A 24,494-nucleotide genomic window follows, 5' to 3' on the forward strand; every position below is an offset into this window, starting at 1 on the left:
ATGCAAGCATCGCTGTTACTATTGCCCAGGGTTAGGTTCAAACTAGTTTTGAATAAACTATAGTCTATATATTAAACTTCTGTGCATGACGTTCTAACAGTAGCTATGTTTAAATGCACTCAGTTTATTAATGGCTCAATCTGATTAAAAGCCTTCATGTGAACATTTCAATCCATCCCACTGGGATATAACCAAATAAAATTTTGATCAGATCGAAAGCATGGGTGTAGGCCTCGAAAAATTAAACTGAAAGGAAAAATAAATCAATTAAACAAATGGCTGAAACTGAAAATCTTCTGAAGTAGAAAATATATCGCTGTGACGCACATATTTACATAGATATGTAGCATCTTACAAAATGCTTACACATCTTAAGAAATTTGGCGCATGAAAACATACCTGGTGTTTGGACAACTGACGTGAATGAGGCCTATATCTTAAATCGTATGGATTATTGAGGAAATATATCCTCTTTAGAAAACATTAAATCCGACGTATCTATATTTCTACAGAGAACAAACAAGTGGACTAAACTAAATTTAAATCCCCCCAACACACAAAAAATTACTGTTATTGTTATTACTGTAAAATCATCATGAATCAATATAGCATGTAACAAGAATATTTGTCATTCCTTAATGCGTTTTAAGTTTGAACCTCCTTCAAGAAAGTAAAAAATAAACACTTTTCTGAAAAGATACTGCTTTTTTACCCAAGTAAAGTTTGAGTAGTCTTCAAAGAAAATTTGCGCAACCAAAAAAGGTCGCTATAGTGGTTTGCATAGAATCTGTATAAAAAAAGTATTTATCGATTTACTACAGACACAGTTATCAAAAATAAATCACAAAATCTTTATATTTAGCATACTTGACATTAGCGGACAGTGCTAGAAGCCTTAAAATACAATTTTGATTGTCCGTGCAAACTGATAGAAAACCGCAACCAGTCTGTAATTCGCAAATTTGATGTATTACAGACTCAGATATAAGAGAAAAACACAAAATGTCATTATTGTTTTAAAATGTATTTAACACAGTCGATATAAGAGAACCGCCCTAGAAGCTCGAACACAATGTGGGTTGTTCCCGCCGAAAATCGCTCCCGGTCGGCTCCTGTAATTCGCGAACTGATTTTGTTGTTAAAAAAAACGCAGGAGGCAATTTATTTATTTGTTTATTTATTTTTTGAGGCTGCATCTGTTACTAGCCAACAGTAATTTCAACTTAGGAAACATTAATTGTCGTCACCACAACAAACATCTCCCCCAAAGCAAGCAGCGGGTCTCTCGCAGATGAAACAGCGAAGACTTGTTTATCTGTATTTGACTTTGACTGGCTTTTGACGTGATGTCATTTCGGAGTAACATGACAGCAAATAGGACCCAGCAGAGCTCTCCGACGAACCTCACCTGTCCCCAAACGCACTTTTACTTTTCCACCTGAAGTCGCCTGCAGAATCCCGACATCTGTCAGACTTAAAGATAACGGCATGTTTCCCGCATTGCTCTGCAGTTTGCTGCTCCTGCACGGCTCGCTCGGGAGATCGTGTTCCGCTGCCCGAGCTGCACCGCGGGCGCCAAGCGGCGTGTCCCAAGCTCACCACCTCTTGCGAGATTGTCGGGGAACCGGGTTGCGGTTGCTGTCCGGTTTGCGCCCGTCAGAAGGGCGAGCTGTGCGGCGTCTACACGCCGAGATGCGGGAGCGGTTTGAGGTGTTACCCGAGCGCGAATTCAGAGTTACCGCTGGAGCAGCTGATACAGGGACTGGGACGATGCGAGAACAAAGTGGACCTGGAGCCCACCATGACCAACCAGGAGTCAGGACACAGTGGTGAGTCTCAAGACTTGTTTGTGAACGTGAATTGATGCACAGCCGCTGCCAAAACCTACGCATATAGCACGGAGGATGTTGCACTTTGATGTCTCCTCAGTGTTGATTTCTCCTTGACTTGGGAAAATCAGCACTGAGTCAAATATCAGTGCAGGGTCTTTGTTCTGGCACCCTTTACTCCACCATCTTGTTTGATTGTTTATACAGCCCCTTTGTTAGATCACCAACTTCTGGCTGAACTGCTTCTGGTGCATCAGATCAAACCTGCATGTTTTTGTTTACATCAGGATTCTCATAGTAATGGAAAATCTGGGAATGCCAGTAAGTGTCAAAAATGATATTTCTTTGGGAAGGTTGTGGGAATTAATGCAATATTTAAAAGGCATGGTCATTTTAGAGGTAATATAATGCATAGTTAATTATCGTCTATTTTTATTAATATGGATTTATTGATATGTATTATGTTTACATAAAATAAAGTGTAATATAAGTAATAAATTAATATATTTATAAGTAAATATGATCATTAAGAAATTGTTAATATAAATGATAAAACTGACTAAATAATAAAATGTTTATTTTTATTAAATTGCATGTTTAATATGAATAAGCGTACAGGCTTATCCATGAACAACATAAGACATTAAAAAAATACAATTTATGTCAACATAACCTATGTTATACTCAAACAGCACACATAACAGATTTTAAAATAATTGTATTAATAATCATAAAATATAAATATAATAATAATAAAATCATTTACTCAATATCTAGTTAGTGGAAAACCAAAATATCTACATAACGGTGTGTTCAGTGTTAGCAAAAGTTAAACTTTGAGTTGCTGGACACACCCACATCCTGTCCTCAGCGGTCACTGAGTTCAGGTCGTTTCATCAAGTCGCTGCTGCTGATGGGAACGGGGCTTTATCCAGTACTACATGACTGGAAAAGTCATGGAAATTTCTGTAATCGTTGCTGGTCCAAATTCATCAAGTTACGTTAAGCTTATCTGGTCTGGTCACAGGCACTCAAAAAACACTAGAAAAACTTGTTGTCATTCCGTGTAAACACTGCTATATTTACATAAATTGGATGGATTAAGCACCGTATAAAGTGTGATTTTATTATTACAGTCCTTGGGTTTCGATACAAGGCAGATTGAATCATGAGGTCATCATCTTTTGTCGATTATGGCAGTCAATATGTGTGGCAATGAAACCAACACTTTAGGGTGCAGTAAGATGATCAGTGTTGAAATTTAGTTGACCGTGGGATCATTGATCCCCTCAGTAAGCAAACAGGTTTATCACCTGTTAAAACTATTGACACGTGGAGTAACACTTGCCATTTTTATTTGTCTTGGTGGTCCCCGAACAACATATGCAAACGTCTTTGAAACTTTCTCAGGGGTTAGTTCTTTCTGAATAGAGAAATAAGTGCAATGCTGCCCCGTTGCCTTGATAATACCGTTTGTGTAATCCCGTGTGGGTGTCACCGGAGGCCTTGTCTTTTGCTCTAAAGGCCAGGATGAACAGTTCCAACCTTTTGCCATGCAACTAAAATATGTGACCTAGATTTCTAATAAAATAAAGAATTTTCAAATTGCTGACAACTGAATGGTGCCAAATGCCTCTGCTTTGAAACAAATTGGCAGCCGTTATCCTGTTGTGCTGTTGAATTTTCCAAGAAATCAAGGGTGAAAGGCTAATGTCGCCTGGCACAAATTGGACTTTTGCACACTGAACTTTGAGGCCCGTCCAGGCACCCTTGTGAATCTGCCCCGCTACGCTAACTGAGCAGCGCTTCAATGGCGTATTTTGGGATACACAGTAAACACTAGGCAACACAGTTGCCGGCACCAGCAGTTATGCTCTTTCCAAGCCTTTCTAATGCAGGTTTCTAATAAAGAGAAAATACTGCCAGCTCTAAAGATAGTTGAAGTTCAGCATTACATGTTTGGTACAGTGCTATTTTGTTTGTTCTGTTCAAAATACAAAAAAATATGCTTAATGCTTGTGTGTATACACTGTAAAAAAAAAAAAAAAGTTGAAATAACTTACGCCGCTGCCTAAAAAGTTTTAGTTGAGTGAACTTAAAATATTAAGTTACTTAATGTTAATGTCACATCTCTGGACTCTGTGTTTATGTTTTCGTTTCATGCCATGTGCTCCCTGTGCCCTGCCTTCCCCTCTGTGTTAATTATGTTATTGTCATCAGCTGTGTCTCGATCAATTACCCTGTGTATTTAAGTCCTGTGTTTTGAGTTCTGTTTGTCCGAGCGTCAAGGTCTATACCCTATGTCTTTACCCGATGTCTACACCTGTGTTTAGCCTGCCTGCCTGTTCTACCTGCCTGCCTTTTTGTACCTTTATTTTACCATTTTGAGATTAAACCCATTTACGTTTACTTTACGTCTCGTGAGCTTCGTCCCGCGAAAGCGCAACCGTGACAGAACGCTCGGACCACAAAAAAGTAAATAGCGGCGTATTTTCCCCTTATTTTTGTTTTTGTTTGTCATGTTTGCCCAGTTCAAAGACCCAAACTTCTCATCCGCCTGCTGGAGCAGGGGATTGCTCTCTCGAGGACTATACAGAACTATTCCTCGAACTGGCCAATTTGACTCCCGCTACCCGGACTGTTTCTCTCTGCTCGAACTCTATTTCCGCGGACTTCACACCTCCAGCCAAGCGCAGTAGCTGTCCGGGAGCGGTCCTCGAGAGCCTCGCCGCGTACGTCGAGTGGGTGCTGGTGTCGTGCAAATCGTCAATGATGGTTGCGCCTGAGGACAACGACACCAGCCCCACTCCAGATCCAGAGCCCAACTCATCCCTTCACCGCATGGTCGAGCCCCAGCCTGAGCCCACTGCTGACACGGGGCGGAGTCGAGCGTGACCACGGACCCATCGTCACAGAGAGCGACAGAGCCGTGGAGCGTAACAGGACCCGAGCCGGTATATCGCCAGACCAGGTGCGCGAGCCAGCAACGGAGCTCCCGCGGTGGAGACAGCCGACTGCGAGGAGAGCTGGAGTGGAGCTCCGCCACTACACATCGGCTGAGGATGAGCTGATCATCCACCTGGGGCTGCTGGATCTGCAAAGGAGCTGGATGATGTAGACTTGGACTTGGACTTAGACTGGGCACCTCCTGTATCCCGAGTTCCTGTTCCCGTTCAGCTACCCAGTAAGCCCGCTGGTTCCGCCCAGCCGTCCCGTTAGCCCGCTGGTTCCGCCCCAGCCGCCCCGTTAGCCCGCTGGTTCCGCCCAGCCGTCCGTTAGCCCGCTGGTTTCGCCCAGCCGTCCCGTTAGCTCGCTGGTTCCGCCCAGCTGTCCCGTTCCTGTGCCGGCGCGCCGCGCGCGTCTGTCCCGTTCCTGTGCCCGCGCGCGGCGTCGTTGTCCTCGTTCCTGTGCCCGCGCCACGTGCGTTCTGTCCCGTTCCTGTGCCCGCGCGCCACGTCGCGTTCTGTCCCGTTCCTGTGCCCGCGCCACGTGCGTTCTGTCCCGTTCTGTGCCCCGCCCGCGTGCGCTTCCTCCAGTGCCCGCGCCCGCGGCGCTCCCTCCAGTGCCCGGCGCCACGCGTGCGCTCCTCCAGTGCCCGCGCCACGTCGCTCCCTCCAGTGCCGCCAAGTTCTCCCACCCTCCCACCCTTGCCATACCATATCCGATGGATCCCAGCAGCCCCGCGCGCTTATCCTCAGCTCACCATCCGGAGCTCGCCACAGGTCTGCCGGTCTCCATTGCCGTCGAGGTTGAAGGATCCCTCGCCTCACCGCCCCCTGCCTCCGAGACCCAGACTCCTCCTCGGCTCGTGAGACCCGTCGGCTCCCCTGGGCTCCTAGCTCCCTCCTCTCCACGCGTGGTCCGCCAGTCCACCAGCTCCACCAGGCTCCATCGTCCCTCCGGCTCCCGCCTTGGTCTGTCGTCGACCATCCGTCGCCTCGGGATTCCTCTCTCCGGCTTTGCCTCGTCCCTCCATCCCACCGGCTCTGTCAGGCTCCTCCCTTTCCTCCGGCTTCACCTCAGTCCTCAGTCGCTCTGGCTCCGCCGCGCCCTTCCCGTCCCCGTCTCGTGTCAGTCGCCCGAAGCCTGCGGCGGCGCCTTGAACCTCCAGCGCCTCGGCGTCACCCTGGCTCTTCGGCTCTCCGTCTCTCCACCTCGGTCTCCTGCTCCACCTGCTCCGCCACCGCCCGGTCGGCCCCATGGAGTCGATGGCTGCTCCTCCTCCATGGCTCCTCCCTCCGTCGGCTCCACCTTGGACCACCATAGCTGGGCTCTGGATCTCCTCCTGCTCCGGACTCCTCCTGTCTCCTCCCTGGCTCCTCCTCCGTCTACACCTCCTTGGACCCTTCTGCCTTCTGCCTGCCCACTCCTGGGGATCCGTCCTCCACCAGAACCTCCTCCCAAGACCGGTATCCCCAAATCCTAGTCATTTTGGTTTTGTTTGTTTTCATTTGTTACCCCTTTAGGTGCGAGGACGCACCTTCCGGAGAGGGGGTAATGTCACATCTCTGGACTCTGTGTTTATGTTTTTCGTTTCATGCCATGTGCTCCCTGTGCCCTGCCTTCCCTCTGTGTTAATTATGTTATTGTCATCAGCTGTGTCTAAATCAATTACCCTGTGTATTTAAGTCCTGTGTTTTGAGTTCTGTTTGTCCGAGCGTCAAGGTCTATACCCTATGTCTTTACCCGATGTCTACACCTGTGTTTAGCCTGCCTGCCTGTTCTACCTGCCTGCCTTTTTGTACCTTTATTTTACCATTTTGAGATTAAACCCATTTACGTTTACTTTACGTCTCGTGAGCTTCGTCCCGCGAAAGCGCAACCGTGACAGTTAATTTAAGTGACAACTTGAATATTTAGTTGACTCAACTAAAACGTTTTAAGCAGCTGGGTAACAACTTTTTTTTTTAAGCTAAAACATTTTTTTTACAGTGCACAAACATGGCTGCAAATGATTTTTGGGAGTGTTTTTTTAGCGAGTATTAATGTTTTATTATTTATTTGTTACAAAAATCAGTTTTATGGCTCTCAAAGACATTGAATACAGAGGATAATGGGTGAGTTTGCTGATTTTCAACCAACTTTCCATTGTTACATTTTTGGTAGTATATGTAAATGAACAATGTGTACTCTTTCACTATTACCTGCACCCAGTCTTTTTTCTCCACAGGCTTATTTCTCCGTTTTCTCATTTTTTTGTAACTGATTGAAAAGAGAGAGAAAGTGAAGAAAAAACCCCAACCTTTTACTACATTGACAGCCAGCTTGTATTAAAACCCAATTTTGCCAATGGCAGATTACCCCTTTAAATCACACAGACTTTTAATTATACTTTTGTTTTGCTTTTAACAGCGTAGCGGTATAAATCACCATCCACCGTGATTGCATGGAAAACAGAAGCTCAGATATTCTGTATTCGTTCTCTTTAATGTTTTCTGGAAGAAATAAAATAGTAGTTGGACTTGGAAAAACGCGAAAGTGAGTAAATGATGACAAAATCATTTAACGTACAGTTTAATCAAAACTCCAGTTGGCAGAGAACTTTGGCAGTAGTGATGTGTGTGGTCAATAACATACGCATTTATCTTTCTTTCCTGTGAGAAGAATTCAAAATTAGCATCAAACGAGAAATCTTGTTTGCCAAGACCAGAGTCGACGTTCTGGTCCAGTACTTCTGTCTCTGCTTAACAGAAAATTATTGCTGATCTAATGAATGGCGAGTATGTCGTTTATTAGGGCTCATTAATGCAGTGAACTCTGAATGAATGTTGTAATTATGAAGCTCACTAGAAGGTGCTACATTCAGGACCTCTGATCCTCTTCTTTGTGCTCAGTGCGTGTCTTTGTGTTTTACTGTGTGGCCACTCTCGGCATAGCTTTAACTAAATGTTGTGGTTTGGCACCCAGGCGTTGCATCTGAAATGAAGACTCATTCCGCACTGCGGCTAGTGAATTACATTCAGTAGTTTCATCACACTGAGCGTCTCTTAATTATCTAAAACCTCGCTGTGCATGGCTTCAACCGTGAGCGTAGTGCACCACCTGTAGTTAGCACTGTTCATGTGTCAGGCAGCTGCCTTAAACATGATAGAGCATGCGATAGGACATGAGAGGAACATCTTTTGTAATGACACTTAACCAGTGTACAGATGATGGCTTACATAATGTTCCCTTGGCTTTAACTTTGGATCACTTTGAAGAAGTCTAGAAATGTTTTGTCCATATCTAGGGTTTTGAGAAGAGAATTTTGCAGCTTGTGTGAACACACGAGGACCTCTGTCATCATTATGACCTTTAGCATGGCAGTCTCCAGTCTAATGATAGTTTATTGTAAAGAACAGAGGGAAATGTCTGAGTTCACAGATCTTATTCCAACTTGTGTTCAATTACAAAAATACAGTACTTAGATGTCACACCAGATTTGAAATGCCACTGGTTATTGCATGGCATGTGTCCTGTTAAAATAGGTTTGCATGTGAAATTTCATATTTATAGGAAATGACTAATATTACTTAGAATATTGTGCAAGTTATATTGGTTAGAATAGTGAACGTCTTAAATTTTGGTCTGTTCTTCATATAATAGTCATCTTATGACTTCATAAGACTTGCAGAAGACTTACATTACTTTTTAATACTTTTTGTACTTTTGGGTCTAGACAATTTGTGTGAATAAAAAAACTAATCCAATATTGGTGCTAAGTACAAAAATCAGCTGTTGCTTAATAATTTTTATTAATATTTTGAAAAAATATATTTTATATATTATATATTTTTTTTTAAATCTTAGTTAAAGTTTTATGTGATTCTGTCATTTTTATTATTAATATTATGAATATTATTTTTTATTTAGCTTATTTAGCTTAAACCTTTACATTTAGCTGACTTTTAGCTGACTTTTTACTTCAGTTATCGAATAAGATTGTTATCATTAATTGATTTGAATCATATTTAGCAGTATCAACACTGCTCAAAATGAGCATCGATGTACATTTTTAAGTTGCTTCTGATAAAATGGCAAAACCAGGTCGTACGGTCGTCAAGTCAGATAAATCCATAATTAAATGAACATACATTAAAAATAATATGCATACAAAAATTATGAATACGCTCGTGTATCATTAGCCAGTGTCGGGTAAAAAAGATGCACCTGTAAACTTTTGCACTGATACAGAAATTCCAGCCTCCTCACCACCATCCTAAAAATATATCTCATGTTTATTCAAGCTAGCGGTTTGTATCTCATGTTTGTTTTTCAGCATCTTCCTCTTTCTCCTTGTATCGCGTGTACTGTGATTGCCCTTGGATCCCTTCGGGGTCTGATGTGCTGAGACACGCTCTCTTCAACACCTTTCCAGGGCCTGCAGTGGGGATGCCTTGGGTGGCGGCTGCTTGTCGAGACCTGTGACACCAGAGAGGCTCCTTGTAGGCGCCGTGACTTTACTTTTGCTCCGGGGCATCTGGAGTGTCATGGTGTCAAACAAGCAATTGAAGAAAAAAAAAAAAAAAAAGACAAAACGCTTGGTCCTTTCTCCCCAAGGCCATCCTAGACAACCCCCCACAGACTGGAGAGTCGATGAAGTAGCGTCAGCAAAATACACAGTCTGACACATCCAGCCATCTTTCACTATGTGCTATAATGCTGGCTGCCTGCCCGCCCGACTAATAGACATGAAAATGTCAATATTGACTGCAACAGATATATTCACTATGAAATGACTGCAAAGAATACAAGTCTAGCAGCAGCGAGGCTGTGTTAATACCTCTCGGCACACAGCTACATTCCTGTCAGCAGGCCTATTTTGTTATGACTGACAAGTATTACAATTTGTAACATGCTGCCATCTTAGCTGTCATACTGATTTCAGCTCAGCTTATAATCTTTTTTGGGATTTTATAACTGAGAAACCTTTATACCGGTATTCTACAGAATTAGTGCAATCTACTGTCCCACAGTCAACATTTAAAAGCATTTAAATTTTTAAATCTTATATGCTTACTTATATGCTTACTTTTATTCGCATAGAAACCACAAAAATATTTAAAGCATTTAATCTTAACATAAAACCATAATTTAGTCTACATCCAACTTGGAAGGTTACTGTCCTAAACCCTAACACCTAAATTTCAATTTATGAAAATTACATTGAAATAATGTTTGCATTTTATTCCATTGTTGTTTTAAAAATAATAGAAGTGAAGTTAAAAAATATATATATTTAATATTTTCTTTGTAACTTACAAAACTTCATGTAACAAAAAAAATTGCTATTCACTTGAATATTGGTTAGGACACAGTGTAAAACTGCATTTTCAAATTATTAGAGCTAATCTAACATGTTGGTTTGAAGATTGTTTTATCTTACTTTGCACTGTCAAAGCAAACATTTCTAGAGACTTTAATACAGTCTTTCTGTAAACTAATGGCAGCTGTACTTAACAAAGCTTCTTCCTGAGACCAACACTCAGCACCATGCCAAGTGTGTTATCGGTGAGTTTTGTAAAGCTTGTTGCTCAAACGCTTGTCAAAAGCTGAAGCTCAGGCAGTCTTTGACACTCAGGAGGCTGTAGTTGCTATGGTGCCAAATGGAGATCAACAGTACTTCACAAAATGAATCCAAGGCATTTCCTGAAGAAAACTTTGACTTCAAGCTGTTTCCTCAAAGGCTCAAATCTTAACACTAAAACTAGGTCACTATTATTTGTCAAATTATAACTGATTATCAAACTGCTTGCTGTTGAGGAATACTACATCCTTAAAGGAACAGGTCACCCAAAAATGCTCTTCAAAAACATTTACTTTCCTATTCAACAGAAGAATAAAATAAATGCAAGAAGGTGAGTAAATTGTGACAGAATTGTAATTTTTTTGGGGGGGTGATTCATATTGACAAATATTAAATTCACATATGCATTAGTGAAAGAGAAAGTTTTGTTTAAATTTGCGCTATTGCTTGAACTTGAGTTTTAGTGGATATCTATACAGCAATTTCAGTTTGATGTTTATTGGCACACTGTAATAAGCAACCCAGTTATTGAAGCGTTTTAGAAAACCGTTATGACTTTCTGCAGCAGTCCTTCATTTAATGACATCTCATACTTTTGTTTTAGTTGAAATCCGTGTTTAGCATATAGAACTTATCAGCAGAAGCACAGACTCGAGAACTGATTCTCATTCGTCTGCAGAGAACATTTTCTTTGTGCACAGTGGCTGCTGAATCATTGAGGCTCCCTCAGCAGGCCTCTGATTTATGACTGTACAACATCGCTGTTTAGTCTTTGCATATGCAATTACAGAAAAGATAAAAGAGAGAGAGGGAGAGTAGAAGAGAAAGACAGAGAAAAGTGCTGGCACGATCCATACGTGTATTGAGAAGAGGCTCACGGCGGGTAGTTTAGGTTGAATGAAATCTTAAAGCGCTTTTTCATCAAATGGGGAGAAAAAATGGGGAACTGCTCCCAGAGGATAGTGACAAATTACTTCTCAGAACGATTTTCTTAAGTGGAATCAGAGAGTGCGAAATACTAAGACACTAAACAGATGTTTTAATGATGCAGAGGACACACAGAGGACACCAGTGGAAGTTCCTGTAGGACTGAATAGTAGAAGAAGTGGTTTGGATTGTCTTTTATACTTGTGGTTAATAGGGAAAGATGGCAGCTAGTTCTTGCAGCTGTTTTCACACTTTGTTTGGTTTAAATCAGTTCTCTTCAAGTGTTATTTTAGTATTTTGTTATATACCACTATTGTTTTTAAGATTTTAGGTTTTAACAAAAATGTAACAACAGAATATTTAATAGTTTTAGTTTTACCAATAACAGTAATATGTTTTGTGTTAATCACGCATTTTTGTACATTCATTCTGTTGTAAATGTACCTTTAATTAATGCTTTAACCCCAGTTTCACAGACAAGGCTTAAGCCTAGTCTTAGACTTAATGTAAAGCTGTTTCAACTGAAAAAACTTACACTGACTGATCCTAAAACATGTCAGCTTCGGCTAAAGTCACCATGATTTTGCTAAGTAAGACATGATCCTGGATCACCATTTTTAATTGATCCTGGATTAACATTACTGCCCAAAAATATAGACTTATCCCTGATCATAAGCCTAAAACAGATATTTCTTGAAAAATTACCCCTCAAATCTGATTGGTTGATTGGGATGTTGTTCCAGGATCAAAAAGATGGTGATATATTTCGTGAACTCATGCTCACTCTTAGGCAACGTCTCAGAAACAAAAGTAAGATTTGGACAAATCCTAAAGATTGGTTTCTATAGGTGCTTTTTTAGGAAAAAACTCAGAAGTGGCAACACTGTCAGCTTCTCCATCCATTTTTCCAATTATGGGTTAGGCCATGGGTCAATCTGAAAATGCATGCTGCGTTAATTATGCATTAAAATTAGTGCCATTAAAATTAATTTGCGCTAAAGTGTTACTAACACATTAATTTTGACAGCCCTAATATTTATAGATTTTTATCTTAAGCTTAATTTTCATAGTCATTCAAGAATCACAGAGAGCTGTTTATGCAGGGTTGGTTATGTGAGGACCAGCTTTGGCACAACTTTACGTCTATTTCATTTACTAAACTATATTGCAAGTGTATTGTACGATGTGCCAGGCAAAGTGAAAGCCGTATCAAATTTGAGCTCCAAAAACCTCTTCTACATGCCCAAGGGAAACCATTCTGCACCGACCAAAACCAACAGTTAGCTTTAGCAAAACCCTCACACACCTGGTCCTGTTTTGCCGGACATTGGCATAGCTTTCCTGTGAGTCGTGTAGTTCCACAAAAGAAAGGAAATTAAATTACATTCTACACTGTTATTTCATGCCGCCGTGGTACAGCGAGTTCTTGAAGTTACAACCTTCACAAAAGGCCACATGGTTATGTAAGGAAAAAGAGTGCCAGATACAAGCCGGCTTTTCGGGCATAACAGCTGCTTATGCGTTACATTTTCATATTTCATTCTGCTCGCTGCAGCCTGTTTTGAAACACAACATGGCAGCCCAGCTCCCTCTTCTTAGCCATGTGGGTTGAAAAAGCATTTTCTGTAAATGTTTAACCGGATGTGTAAACTGTAGACAGGTTTCAATCAATTTCAGTGTCTTTGGGTTGTTTTCCCAGCATGCAGCAGGTCTCAGTTCATCCACAAATTGACCAGAGCTTACTGGTTACAAGAGCTTCATGTTGCATGTCGCTGAGTGCATGTTTGTATATATCAGTAGATTGTGTACTGTAAACCAATACGACCGGTTATAATCCTGCTGTCAGACCTCAGCATTTTGATAAATCCTGGAGAGAGCCTGCAGTTTCAGCTCATTAGAGAAGTATGCATAGATTAAACCAAATCAGCAGTGATGGAGAAGATTTAAAGTGTTTGGTTATGGGTGGTAGCATGCAACCAGAGCAGAACTGACCTTGAGATATTTTGTTTTTCGGTTTACAGTTACTGTGATTAAACGTGCTGTAATTTAACAGTTTTAAATGTTTTCAATTATTAATTCTTATTTATTTTATGTTTTTCAAGTCACACCAATTCTGTTTGTTTTAAAAATAGTATGCCTAAAAATAGTATATATTTTAGTTTTGCTGCTTTTTAATGTGTGAATAGCATCTAACTGTATATCATATAGAGATTCTTGCTAGTTTGTGGGTGAAAAATATAAGTTGGTTATGCTCTGCTAGATGAGACTTTTACTTATGTAAAGGTTATTCAATCTGATGTTTTTGCTCATTCCAATCATGCTCAACGTTCAAGGCTTACAATCAGTGTTTTGTGCTTGCATCATTCATCTATCATTAAATCTGGTTTTAGGCATTACTCATGGGTAAGGTTAGGTTCAAGTGTAGAGATATTTTAAATATAGAGTCAACAAATTATTTTGATCCAGGAACATGATGAACTGGATGTGCTCATTTTCACATTCCATAATAAATAAAACGAAAGTCATTCGTCAGAAAATTAAGTGGTAATTTTACATTTGAACCATTTTCCCCACTGAGCTTGCTGCAATTCATTATAGGATTGTATTTTTATTTTCGATTTTATGTTATATGTAATGCTGTCTTAATGTAAATTTTCTCATTTGAACAAGTTTTGTGCCAAAAGTATGTATGTCTTTCTCTCTACATTGACAGCTCACTAGGTTTTGGAACAGAGTCAGTATGTAACTTAACAAGTGGCACTTGACTTTTCAACAGCGTGTCATGCTTCCTTGGGAGAAGCGAGAGAAAAAACGGCCAAGGCCCTGAAAAGAGTTCCTGTCCACTCCCCAACCGCACAGCCCACACACTAAGTCTTTGGAAAGAGAGAGGAACTGTGAGTGGGAAGTGTTGCTGGTGTAGTCCCAGGGATGAGAGTGTGGAACAGGGATGCTTCCGAGGATACGTAATGGCAGGTGTCTGCTGAAGCACGCCCGCCAATAATTTCTTCAATGAGGCAAACTCTGGCAAAGTCGCCCGCTATTTCAGACACTATTCTTAGGTCTGTTCCTGACAATTGGGCTCGAAACTTTAGTATTTTGTGCTGGACAATGCTCAGAGAGATCTTCCCCCTTCAGATCTCTAGGCTCCCGTACTCACCCTGCGCTGACTTCATTCGAGCGGCTCTGCGCTTGTGGCCAAAGGGTTCTGCTTTTTAATGTCGATGGGCCAGACAAAGAGCAGATCTGAATGTAGGCAAGAGTTTCAAAGAGGCCAGCTCTGCGCAAGTGACGTTACCATAAAGGGACACATGTTTAATTTGCCCCATACAAAGTCCAAAAGTACATATTTGCTGTTACAGTACATTTGGGATCAAATACATAGAGGTTTTTTTCAGCGGTCTCTGTGCTTTGATGCTGCCCTCGAATTTCAGAGTCAGAAGTGTTATTGTCAGAGGACTTTAGAAAGAGTCTTTGTTATTCGGTCCCTTTTCAAGCATAATGCAATGAAATGTTGCAACCCAGGCTCATTGAAATATGTACCTCCATATACATTTCTGCAGTAGCGTTATTAAGTACCTTAATGTCACGTTTTCGCGAAGTTTCAAAATTAAACATTCAGTAAATGAGGCTAAAATGTGAGTTCAATAAGTGACCTGAGCGCATATTTGTTATATTGCTATAGGCACGTATTACTGTACTTGTGTTATGTTGCTTCAGGTATGTATTGCAGTGGTTCATATTTTAAATATTCAAGGAGTGTCACTAAAAGTCAATTCTCTATCGTGTTGGAAATACACTCTACACCAAACCCAACCTTAAACCTACTTGTGAACAATTGTAAAAGTGATATTAAAACACATCTGTTGATGCAGCTGTGCTATATTAATTTCCTTAAAGTGTACTAAAGCTGTTTTGTTGAATCATAGATTAACAAGGTTCAAACCAGAGATCTTCATCACTGTGCAACGGCGTATTGCGTGAGCTACAGAGCAAGAAAACTCATGCATATGAAGCTGATATGTGATGCTAATGTTCGAATTTATCAGTTTTCTAATGTCACAGCTTGTTCGAATCAGTTCGAATTTACAATGTGATATTTCTCAAGTAGTTATGCAAAGAATAGGCTTTAATAATCAAAACCATGGACCTGCAAATCACATTTTGTGTAAAAGCAATAAAAGTTGCGTGATTTTTACTGCTTCTAGTGTTTAACTGGTAACTGACGCAAAACGTTTTGCAAAAATGTAGGTGGGTAGAGGAACATATTTCTTATGAGCCTAGTCTGAAAGTTTTGCCTCTGTTTGAAACCTGCAACTGCATATATTTGCTGAGTTATTTTTTACCATATCTCATGCACTGGCATGGCTCCAGCACGTATTAATCTAATATTTTGAGGAATATGTGTCATTTTCACTGTATTTTGGAATCACAGATTTCTTGTAAGGAAGACAGAAATGTGATTTTCACTGGATAATGTCATCTGAATGACGCTTTTGTTCTGACCAGCTGAGAAAAAAGGCCTTGCTACAGTGGTGATTATATCTAATTGATTAACTCATATCAAACTGTGCAAATACGTATTGCAGCACTGGGTGACTATGTGTATGTAGTGTGTATTAGCGTTTCTGTACAGTCTAATCTCTAATTGTCTAATTCAAATTTTATATAAAAATAAAAAAAAAACTCTTTTACGACAAATTACCATAAAAATTATAAATTGAATTATTTCAGCTGCTGTGAGAAAAGGCTATAAACAAACCACACATAGCCTACTAGTCAGGACAACTTTATGTTTATAGATGTGGCGTAATTATGCTGCGTTAGACAATGAAATTCCTACCAGCACCAATCGAATCATAAATGAACATATATAATCTTTTCTTTTAAATAGGGATAAAAGTCTCTTTTTTGTTATCGGTAGTTCACTTGTTATTTGCCAGGCACGTTTTGACTTAAAAGGCACATATCTCCTCACAGGCCTCTATGACTATCTGAATCAAGTGCTGTCATTAATCCCAGCCTTTAACTTTCTCTCTGCCTTGCTTTGATGTGCTGCCAGAACACTGATCCTGGGTTTGCTTTCATTGACAAAAAATATAGCTCGCGGTCTTTGAGAACAATAATCCAAATTTCTATAAATATGTCAATTTGTTATGCAACATCTAAACTAACAGGGTTGTTCCAGCATTCACAATTTAATTGACAATAGCTTTTAAGAAGAAATTTATTTTTGAATTTGTATTAAACTGAATTTAGAATTTTTTTAGAAAAAAATTTAAATAGATTTATTTATTTACATTTTATTGACTACGTTTATGGGCCATGGTGGAAGAATATGTAGTAGCTTACAGAACATTTATTTATTTATTACATATTCTTAAGTATATTTTAAATTGTGCAGTTAAGTATGATTTACATATAACCTTTTATTAAAGTTATTAAAGTTAATGAGACATAGTGAAATGTTTATATATTAATATATGTTATTTCATGTTATGTTTTGTTTTTGTCGTAAAGCGTGTATTGGAATTCCTGTTTGGTTATGTTGAACTTGTCATTTCAATTAATTAAATAACCCCCTTAGCATACTGTATGTCAGTTTTAGCTCATGAATTGAAAGAGCACCAATGATGCCCAAATCCTTTAACCTACCCTTCCCTTCATCAGGAGAATTAAATGGCACATGGTCCTCAGTAAAAAAGCCTGGCAAAGAAAGCAACTACCAGCACATCAAGGAAATGGCGTAAAGCAGCATCTCAGTAACAAGAGGACCAGGATGTACAGCCCCAGGATGATCCCAAAACACCTCACCCCAGACAGGTGAGTGTCCCGCTGTGAAGATTCTCAAGGCAACATATTAGACCTATAAATATAAAAACCTGTATTCACCTTGAATGTCATTGTGTTCAGTACGGCAGTGCCCTCTTCTGGTCATCAAACTAACACACCGCAAACACAACTCCATGCAGGCTCACGCAACACACACACACACACATACTCGCTATGACATAGATATTCTCTTTTCTATATCAGCTAAACATTAATTTTCCTAACACAGTCTTCTGGGGTTCAGATTTACAGTATGTCCTTTGTACAACCCTTTATATTTGATGTTGCTATAATTCTGTGGTCTGAGGTTGTTTGTCAGTGTATAATTTATTGCTTCAGTATGTTATTTTCATGATTGGAGCTGTGCAAAAACTGCTGTAAGCTGATTTTCAGGTGTTTTTCGTATTAAGCCCGTTTCTGGTCCCATTTCCACTATGTTTTCAGTCAAAAACATATGATCATTTCCTTAGTTACCTAATTAACCAACGATTTCTGGTGTCTAAAACACTGCCCGGTGATAACATACAGTTGCATTGGGATTGCCAAGGCAGAACAAACTTCTGCCATCTCTGTTGAAACAAGGAACGAGCCAGTGCTTGTCGATTTTGGCCATCACGCAAATCCACAGAGAGTTAATTAACTTTTCTTGGACTTGTACCATGCTTTACCTGGACTCTTAAATCCTTAGCCAAGTGACCACTGCAACACCCCAATCAGCATCTCTATCAGGAATCATCTGATGTTCTGAGCCAATAGACAAATTTTCTTGCTAATTTACTTCAGTTGGCAAGTCATTTTTCTTGCTTTCTTTTTTTAAGCGCAACTTGAAGTAAATGCCAGTTCTAGTGGTTTTCTTAGTAGCTCAGATTTTTGCATGGAATCTTTATAAGATCTAGACTGTTTTGCTTTACGTTGTCATATTAGCATATCCTCACCATTTAAAGGACGCTGTAAAGCATTGATCTGGAAAACAGTCATACATCGATATTTTACTCCTCATTGGAGCGTATTCTATAGCCGCTATTGGGAAAGAAACCGTTCAAGAAAAAAGACAATCAACGCTCTACAGCTACAGAGACAACAATAGCAGTCTTATTAAGCACACTGGGTCTGGTTTGGCTGACCTGAAAGCAATAGTAACTACGGCTAAATGATATGTTGATAAAGCAAATGGATGTTGGAAAGTACCGTAAAAAGGTAGATGCAATAAAAAGAAGCAGCCAAAGCAATAAAAATTCAAACCAGTGATAATGGTAGGGTAATAAAAAGCCAAACCGAATAAACAAGTTTTCTGCGGGGGTCATAAATCAGTAGCGTAACCCTCACATATCCCATGAAAAGCAGACATTCAAGGAGAATGTCAGGGTGACGGCATGTCCGATGACAGCAGGGGACTGTTCACTGCTTTGTGATGGAGCACTTTTCATCCACACGATACGGATAAGATCCCTGGCAGGCCCTCTTCCCCCAGTGCCCTCTTATCCTGGGCCAAGCAGGGAGCAGCCATCATGAGAGATATAGGGAAAAAGAGAAGGAACGGGAGACAGGAATGGTCTTTGATGCCGATGCCTGTCCTTGCAGAGAGGTGGGGAGGCAGAACTAAGCCAGCAAATTAGCTCGAGTACGAGATTTATATCAGACACACAAATGTTTCATGAGGCCGCCGGCCTGCTGTTTATCTCGCTCTCCTTATATGAGTGTTTCTTGGAGGAGTTTTATTAAAGCTAACTTTGTGTTATATGAAGGTCACATGAACTCTACCTTTTACCACATTTTGCTATGCCTTCCTCACTTATTTTTGCTACTTGTCAAATTCAGTTTTTGCATTTTTTTGCAATTGCATTTCACAACCCAAACTTTCAGATACTTGTTTAGCAATGTAAATCTCACAAATTTGTATAATGACTTGGGGATAACAGAAGTAATACAATGTGAAGATGTTTTTTATGGACACTTCTTGTGTCCCTGTAATTCAAAAGACTTAAAAAGCATGCTAAATTGTGTTTTTTTAAAAAAATCAAAAAAGTCTCCTATTACTATTGAGAGTCCCCATAAGCCATAAAAACAATATGTGTGTGTGTGTGTGTGTGTGTGTGTTTGGTCTTACAGAGCCAGTGTCAACAGGAGCTGGACAGAGTTTTGGAGAACATCTCCCGAATGACGTTCCATGACAACAAGGGACCTTTGGAAAATCTTTATGACCTGAAGTTCCCCAACTGTGACAAGACAGGACAGTACAACCTTAAACAGGTGAAAAAAACTATATTTGACTCAACCTTATGGTTGCAAATTAGCAGCTTTGGTGGCTGAAAGTTTTTAAGTCATCTAGTCCATTTTCAATTTGAGACATTACGCAGGCTACTTGCTGTATTGGCCGGGAGATTAGCACAAAAAGTACTTGCATTTGGATGGCAGCGGGTGTTAATTTCGCTATATAAATAGGAATATGAGACATTGCACAACCTTTCAATCTGCAGCATCCGCTGTTTTATTATCCAGTTTCATGCGGAAGGTTCAATATAAAGTCAGAGATGGAGCCAAAGAGAAACTGTGTATAAAACATTCCCACATTCTCTACAGAAGGCTGTTTTATCAAAACCAAGGCAACCGTATCTCAGCGGAGAGTTACAAGCTAATGAAAATTATGCTGACCGACTGACCTGTCTATTGGGTGACTTGCCTTGGTTTGTAGAGACATCAGAGGCAAGGAGAATGACAAACTCGGTCCTTTATATCTTAATGCCTTTCTTACTCATCCTTTACATGCTGATGAAATGGGAAACTTTTTTTACAGTCTTTTTTTGGGTCTCAGGTTCTGATGTTACAAGTCTGCTCAGGAGTTTCATAAGAAGCCTTAAAATGGCTAAAACTGTGCTTACATTTCTAAAGATATCAATGTCTGCAAGTAGGCGTCTTAGATCTCAATATAAGCTCTCATGACTAAATGATCAGATTATTCTCTTACTGTAAATGTGGCGTTTTACATATGCTGTATATATGTATACATATAGCTGAGTATACACAAAATAATTATTTTTTAAATAAAATAATTATTGACTTCTAAAGCCATTTCATCTATTGTCTAAGCTTTGACAATTTGCTGACAGAGCTTGCTAACTCAAACATTCATGAGTTAACAATTATGTTCACAATTATGATATAATATTTCTCTGTCCTGGCATGACATGTTGCAGCTAAAACCAGGACAAACTTGTCCCGGAGAAGTAAACGGAGATGTTGTTTTGACATGAAAACCCTGTTCCCAGGGCTCAAAACAGTGTACCTCACCACACTTAATTGTATTGCCTGTTCCTTTTGCAATTATTGTAACTGTCAGTTTTTTGTTCTTTGCCATTGGAGGACAAAATTGAGAACCTGTTTTTGCCTATTTTGGGTCTCAGCGTCATATATGTCCAGTTCAATTATGACCTCATTTTGGGAGTGCTCAGTAGGGGTCAATGAGACGTGCTGGGCCAAATGAGGCGGGAGGGCTGTTTTGGGGTAGCGCCTCCACCCCGTACTCGCCCGAAAGCCGTTAAGCCCCAACACCCGTTGTTTCCCGCCCATCTCTCATCGTCTTCTCTGTCTTGTGTTCCAGTGCAACATGTCCAGCCACGGACAGAGAAGCGAGTGTTGGTGCGTCAACCCCTACACTGGTGTCCAGATACCCTCGTCCCCCCAAAGTGAGGGGACCCCAACTGCAGCCAGTACTACGGTGGTCCTGAGCTGGAACCGCCCACCAGCCAGCAGAAATAGACGTACCCTCGCCCTTAAGGGAGACGCGCCGGGTCATAAGCGAGGAGAGTTAAAGCGAGTGCAAGAGCGATGTGCATGTGTGTAATTCTGTACGTGTATGTGTATGTATATTTTCGCAATAGTATGATCTGTATTGTCGATAGGAGTGTGGAAAGTCACATGCCAGCAAAGACAAGCAAGTCAAGGACAGGTAGTTAAACCTCCCCCTTCTCAAATCCAGATAACTATACTCCAAATTTAACTCTGAGTGATTGTTTTTTTTCTGCCTATTTATAGGCTCGTCCAGTGCCTTTTAATCTTGTGACTGAATCTGGTTGCAGAGAGTAGCTTATACAGCATTTGCAGCTGTTCGGTGTGAAGATGTGTCCCTTTAATTCTCCCTTTTGTCTTTGGAGAGCCAATAAAAATGGTGGCGAGTTTTTCTTTGCACCATTGGTTTGCCAGAAACAAACAGCAACTGCAAACGCACAAGCAGCTTGACGTTGAATTAAAAGTGAATCCCAAATTTTTGAAACCAAAAATATAAAGCTGAGGTTTTTGTTTTGGTTGATTTGAGTGGATCTATGCAAAAGGGGCTGGAGATTGATATTGAAGATGGCTATTTTGACTACCTGAGTACCTAGCATATAAGTCAACTATAAGTACTCAAGTATATGTCGACATGCATTAAACTGGCATCTTTTCTACATGCCTTTTGCATTTTTAAGACCAAAACATTTTCAAAATGTGTCTCTACACCACTGATTATGTATCTTTTCAGTTGCTTTGGGCTAAAAGTCACCACATGCATAAGTTGCTATACGGTGTCTCCGCAAATTGCCGCCCCATCTAACCAATTGGAGTGCAAGTATGAAAGGCACAAAATGTCTAACAATCGTTAAATTAAAAACAAGGCCCCTTTTTGGCACATATTACTGATCTTCAATCAGCATCATATGTTTTGAAATTCAAGTGTGTTTTTACAGTAGATAATTGCTGTTGCTTCCAAGTAGCTACTCAAGATCTGGCCATCCCTGTTTCCTGGCAGCTGACAGACCTCTGTTCTCGTTCTGCTTTTCTACCATGTGGTAGAATGCAGGTGGTGTATGTGTGTGTTTGTAGAGTGGGGATCAGCATTTACTAATGATGTGCTGACAGAGGGCTAGATTAGGACACAGGGCTGACATTGACATATGTGATATAAAGTGGGTTAAGTGCCTATAAATAAACACAGGTTTGCCTGCAGTGCCAGTGGGCTGTGCCTCACCTTGCTTCACTCTCATCTGTGGTGGGATGTGTGCAAGGGTGATTTTGTCCAGTGCAACGCTTGAATGGGGTTAGCTGAAGAGTCCTCTGGAGGAATGCAAAGTGGTGCGTGGGTTTAGTGAGTTGTTTAACCAATTTTTGTACCATTTTTAAGGAAAACATGTGTTTTATTCATTGAAAAGCCCAATGCAACAGCATTTTTTTAAATAATAAATAAAAAGTGACGTTTGCACTGGGTTTAAATAGGCTCAGCTGGTCATAAAGATTCAAAAGAAAATTACAAACAATAAAGTAACATACATTGAGATTCAAAATCTATTTTAAACCTAAAAATAAAAAAGGATTGTAAACATTTTTATATAGGAAAAAATTAGCAGATTTTGTAAAGTGTAGGTCATTAAGTAGTAAATACACACACACACACACACACACACACACACACATATATATATATATATATATATATATATATATATATATATATATATATATATATATATATATATATTTATACAATTTCAAGATTTAAAGAAATAAATTACTGACCCACAAAAATGCTAAATAGAAGCATTCTTTAGTGTAAATAAATGTGACCAGTGAGAAGTCATGGGTTAACTTGCTCAGTAAGCAGGTGTGATCTATAATGCCCTGTTCACACAGACACATATCGGGTTTTATCGCTGAAGGCCCCCGGATCAATGCACTTTTGGATTGTACTGGGCGTTCCTACAACTCTATGTTCTGAGCGTCATTGGTGGCCTGTGTGAATGAGCATATGAAAATCTGATCACAAAAGGGACAAGAATTCAGCTGCTTTTCCTAAATTTCAACATTAAAATTCACATTCCTGTATTTTCAGTGTAGCCTTTTGGATGCCACTGTATGTGACCTTATTGTCATTGTGCGAAAATTGGCAGTTGAACGACGATCAAGGGCTGCTAGAGCGACAGCTGTAACATCCCTTGATTTAGTTATACTTTAATTCACTACCCATATCTCTACCCCTTATTATCTCTTCCCCATCTGTCTCTCTCTTCCCCGTTCCTCTCTTTCTCTGTGAGCGTTGAATTGAACAGCTCAATCCAGAAATAGAAGTCGATTAAGCTTTAACATTGATCCTAACGTGTTAGACAGCGTTCAGCCCAGCATTCGCTTTTGTAGCTTAGCCTTTGATATATTAGCACATTAATCTTCAGTATCTTTCACAGTATTACCACATCTCGCTCGCCCTTAGTAGTAGCTTTTATATATTTACTTTATCTAGTTAGCGTTGTGCTAACTACCGCAACAGACTGGCTCTCCAGAATCGTGCAGCCTCTTGTGATTTTGGTGCCTCATGGATAGATTTGCTGAGACACGGGCTACGAGTTTTCCGTTTCGGTTTGTTTCCAAAATAGATCGCTGCCTGCCCTCCGGTGGCACAGTAAATTTTACGGTAGCTCGAGTTTGGCCTAGTTTAAAAACAGTGCGAAACCAATCCCTGTGGTTTTCGGGCATATTGATTTGCCAGAGCGGTTCCAATGGGATGGAAGTGTTCACGTATGTGTGTGTGTGTCTGTGTGTGTGTGTGTGTGTTTGTGTGTATTTGTGTGAACGTTTCGATGCTGTGCCATGCCTGGAGCCAGTGTGACGGTGGGAAGGATTGCTTGCCATCTGGTGCAGTGTAAAACTGTCAGAGCCGGTCTCTGCTTTTGGAGAGTCTCACACAAATGACAGGGGGAATTTCTTGAGCAAATCAAATGCCTTTTGCCATGCCAGCATCTCACATGCCTTTTTTTCTGTAATTCATTGCGTATCCTGTGTGTCACGAGATGCGGTGGTATTAAATAACATACATTACTCAGAGCATGCTCCTTGTGTCCACTGTCATGCGAATGGTGCATGAATTGAGTTTTCTGTACAACTGCAATGGAAAAAAGCCATAAATGCATGCAAAATAGACATTGGTTTTAAAATCTTGTAATAAAATCCAGCATGATTAAATGTATTACCTTTCAGACCCATGATTCATTTATTGGGTTTTCTTTTTTATGCATTTTAAACAGTTTCTTTGTTGGGTTTTGTGTTGTCTTGATGATGTTTTCCATGCACATGAATCATTAGCCCTTAGTGAATGTTTTGGTTACTAGTGATTAACTAGACCAGGTTTCCCATGGTCATTAAAAATCCCAATAAAGTTTGGATTTTTAAAATTGTTATTTTCAGGCATTGAAGAGCCGTGGACCTTTAGAATGAATATGTATAATATATAAATGAAAAAATATATCATATATTAAACAATTGAATTGAATTAGCATTTTTGTATTTAATGAAATATATTTTTATACAATATTTCATTAAATATTAAATATTCACAAGCAAATGGAAAAGTCATTGGTGAAAAGAAGCTTAGGAAGCTTTTG

The 24,494-nt window shown here is 40.1% G+C and overlaps 1 pseudogene; it reads left to right on the forward strand.

Moving 5' to 3' along the window:
- The first annotated feature begins 1,143 nt into the window (after positions 1–1,143).
- On the forward strand, positions 1,144–20,866 carry LOC122351175 (annotated as a pseudogene).
- The last annotated feature ends 3,628 nt before the right edge of the window (positions 20,867–24,494 follow it).

This window comes from Puntigrus tetrazona, chromosome 9 (genome assembly GCF_018831695.1).
Source record: "Puntigrus tetrazona isolate hp1 chromosome 9, ASM1883169v1, whole genome shotgun sequence".
Lineage (NCBI taxonomy): Eukaryota > Metazoa > Chordata > Actinopteri > Cypriniformes > Cyprinidae > Puntigrus > Puntigrus tetrazona.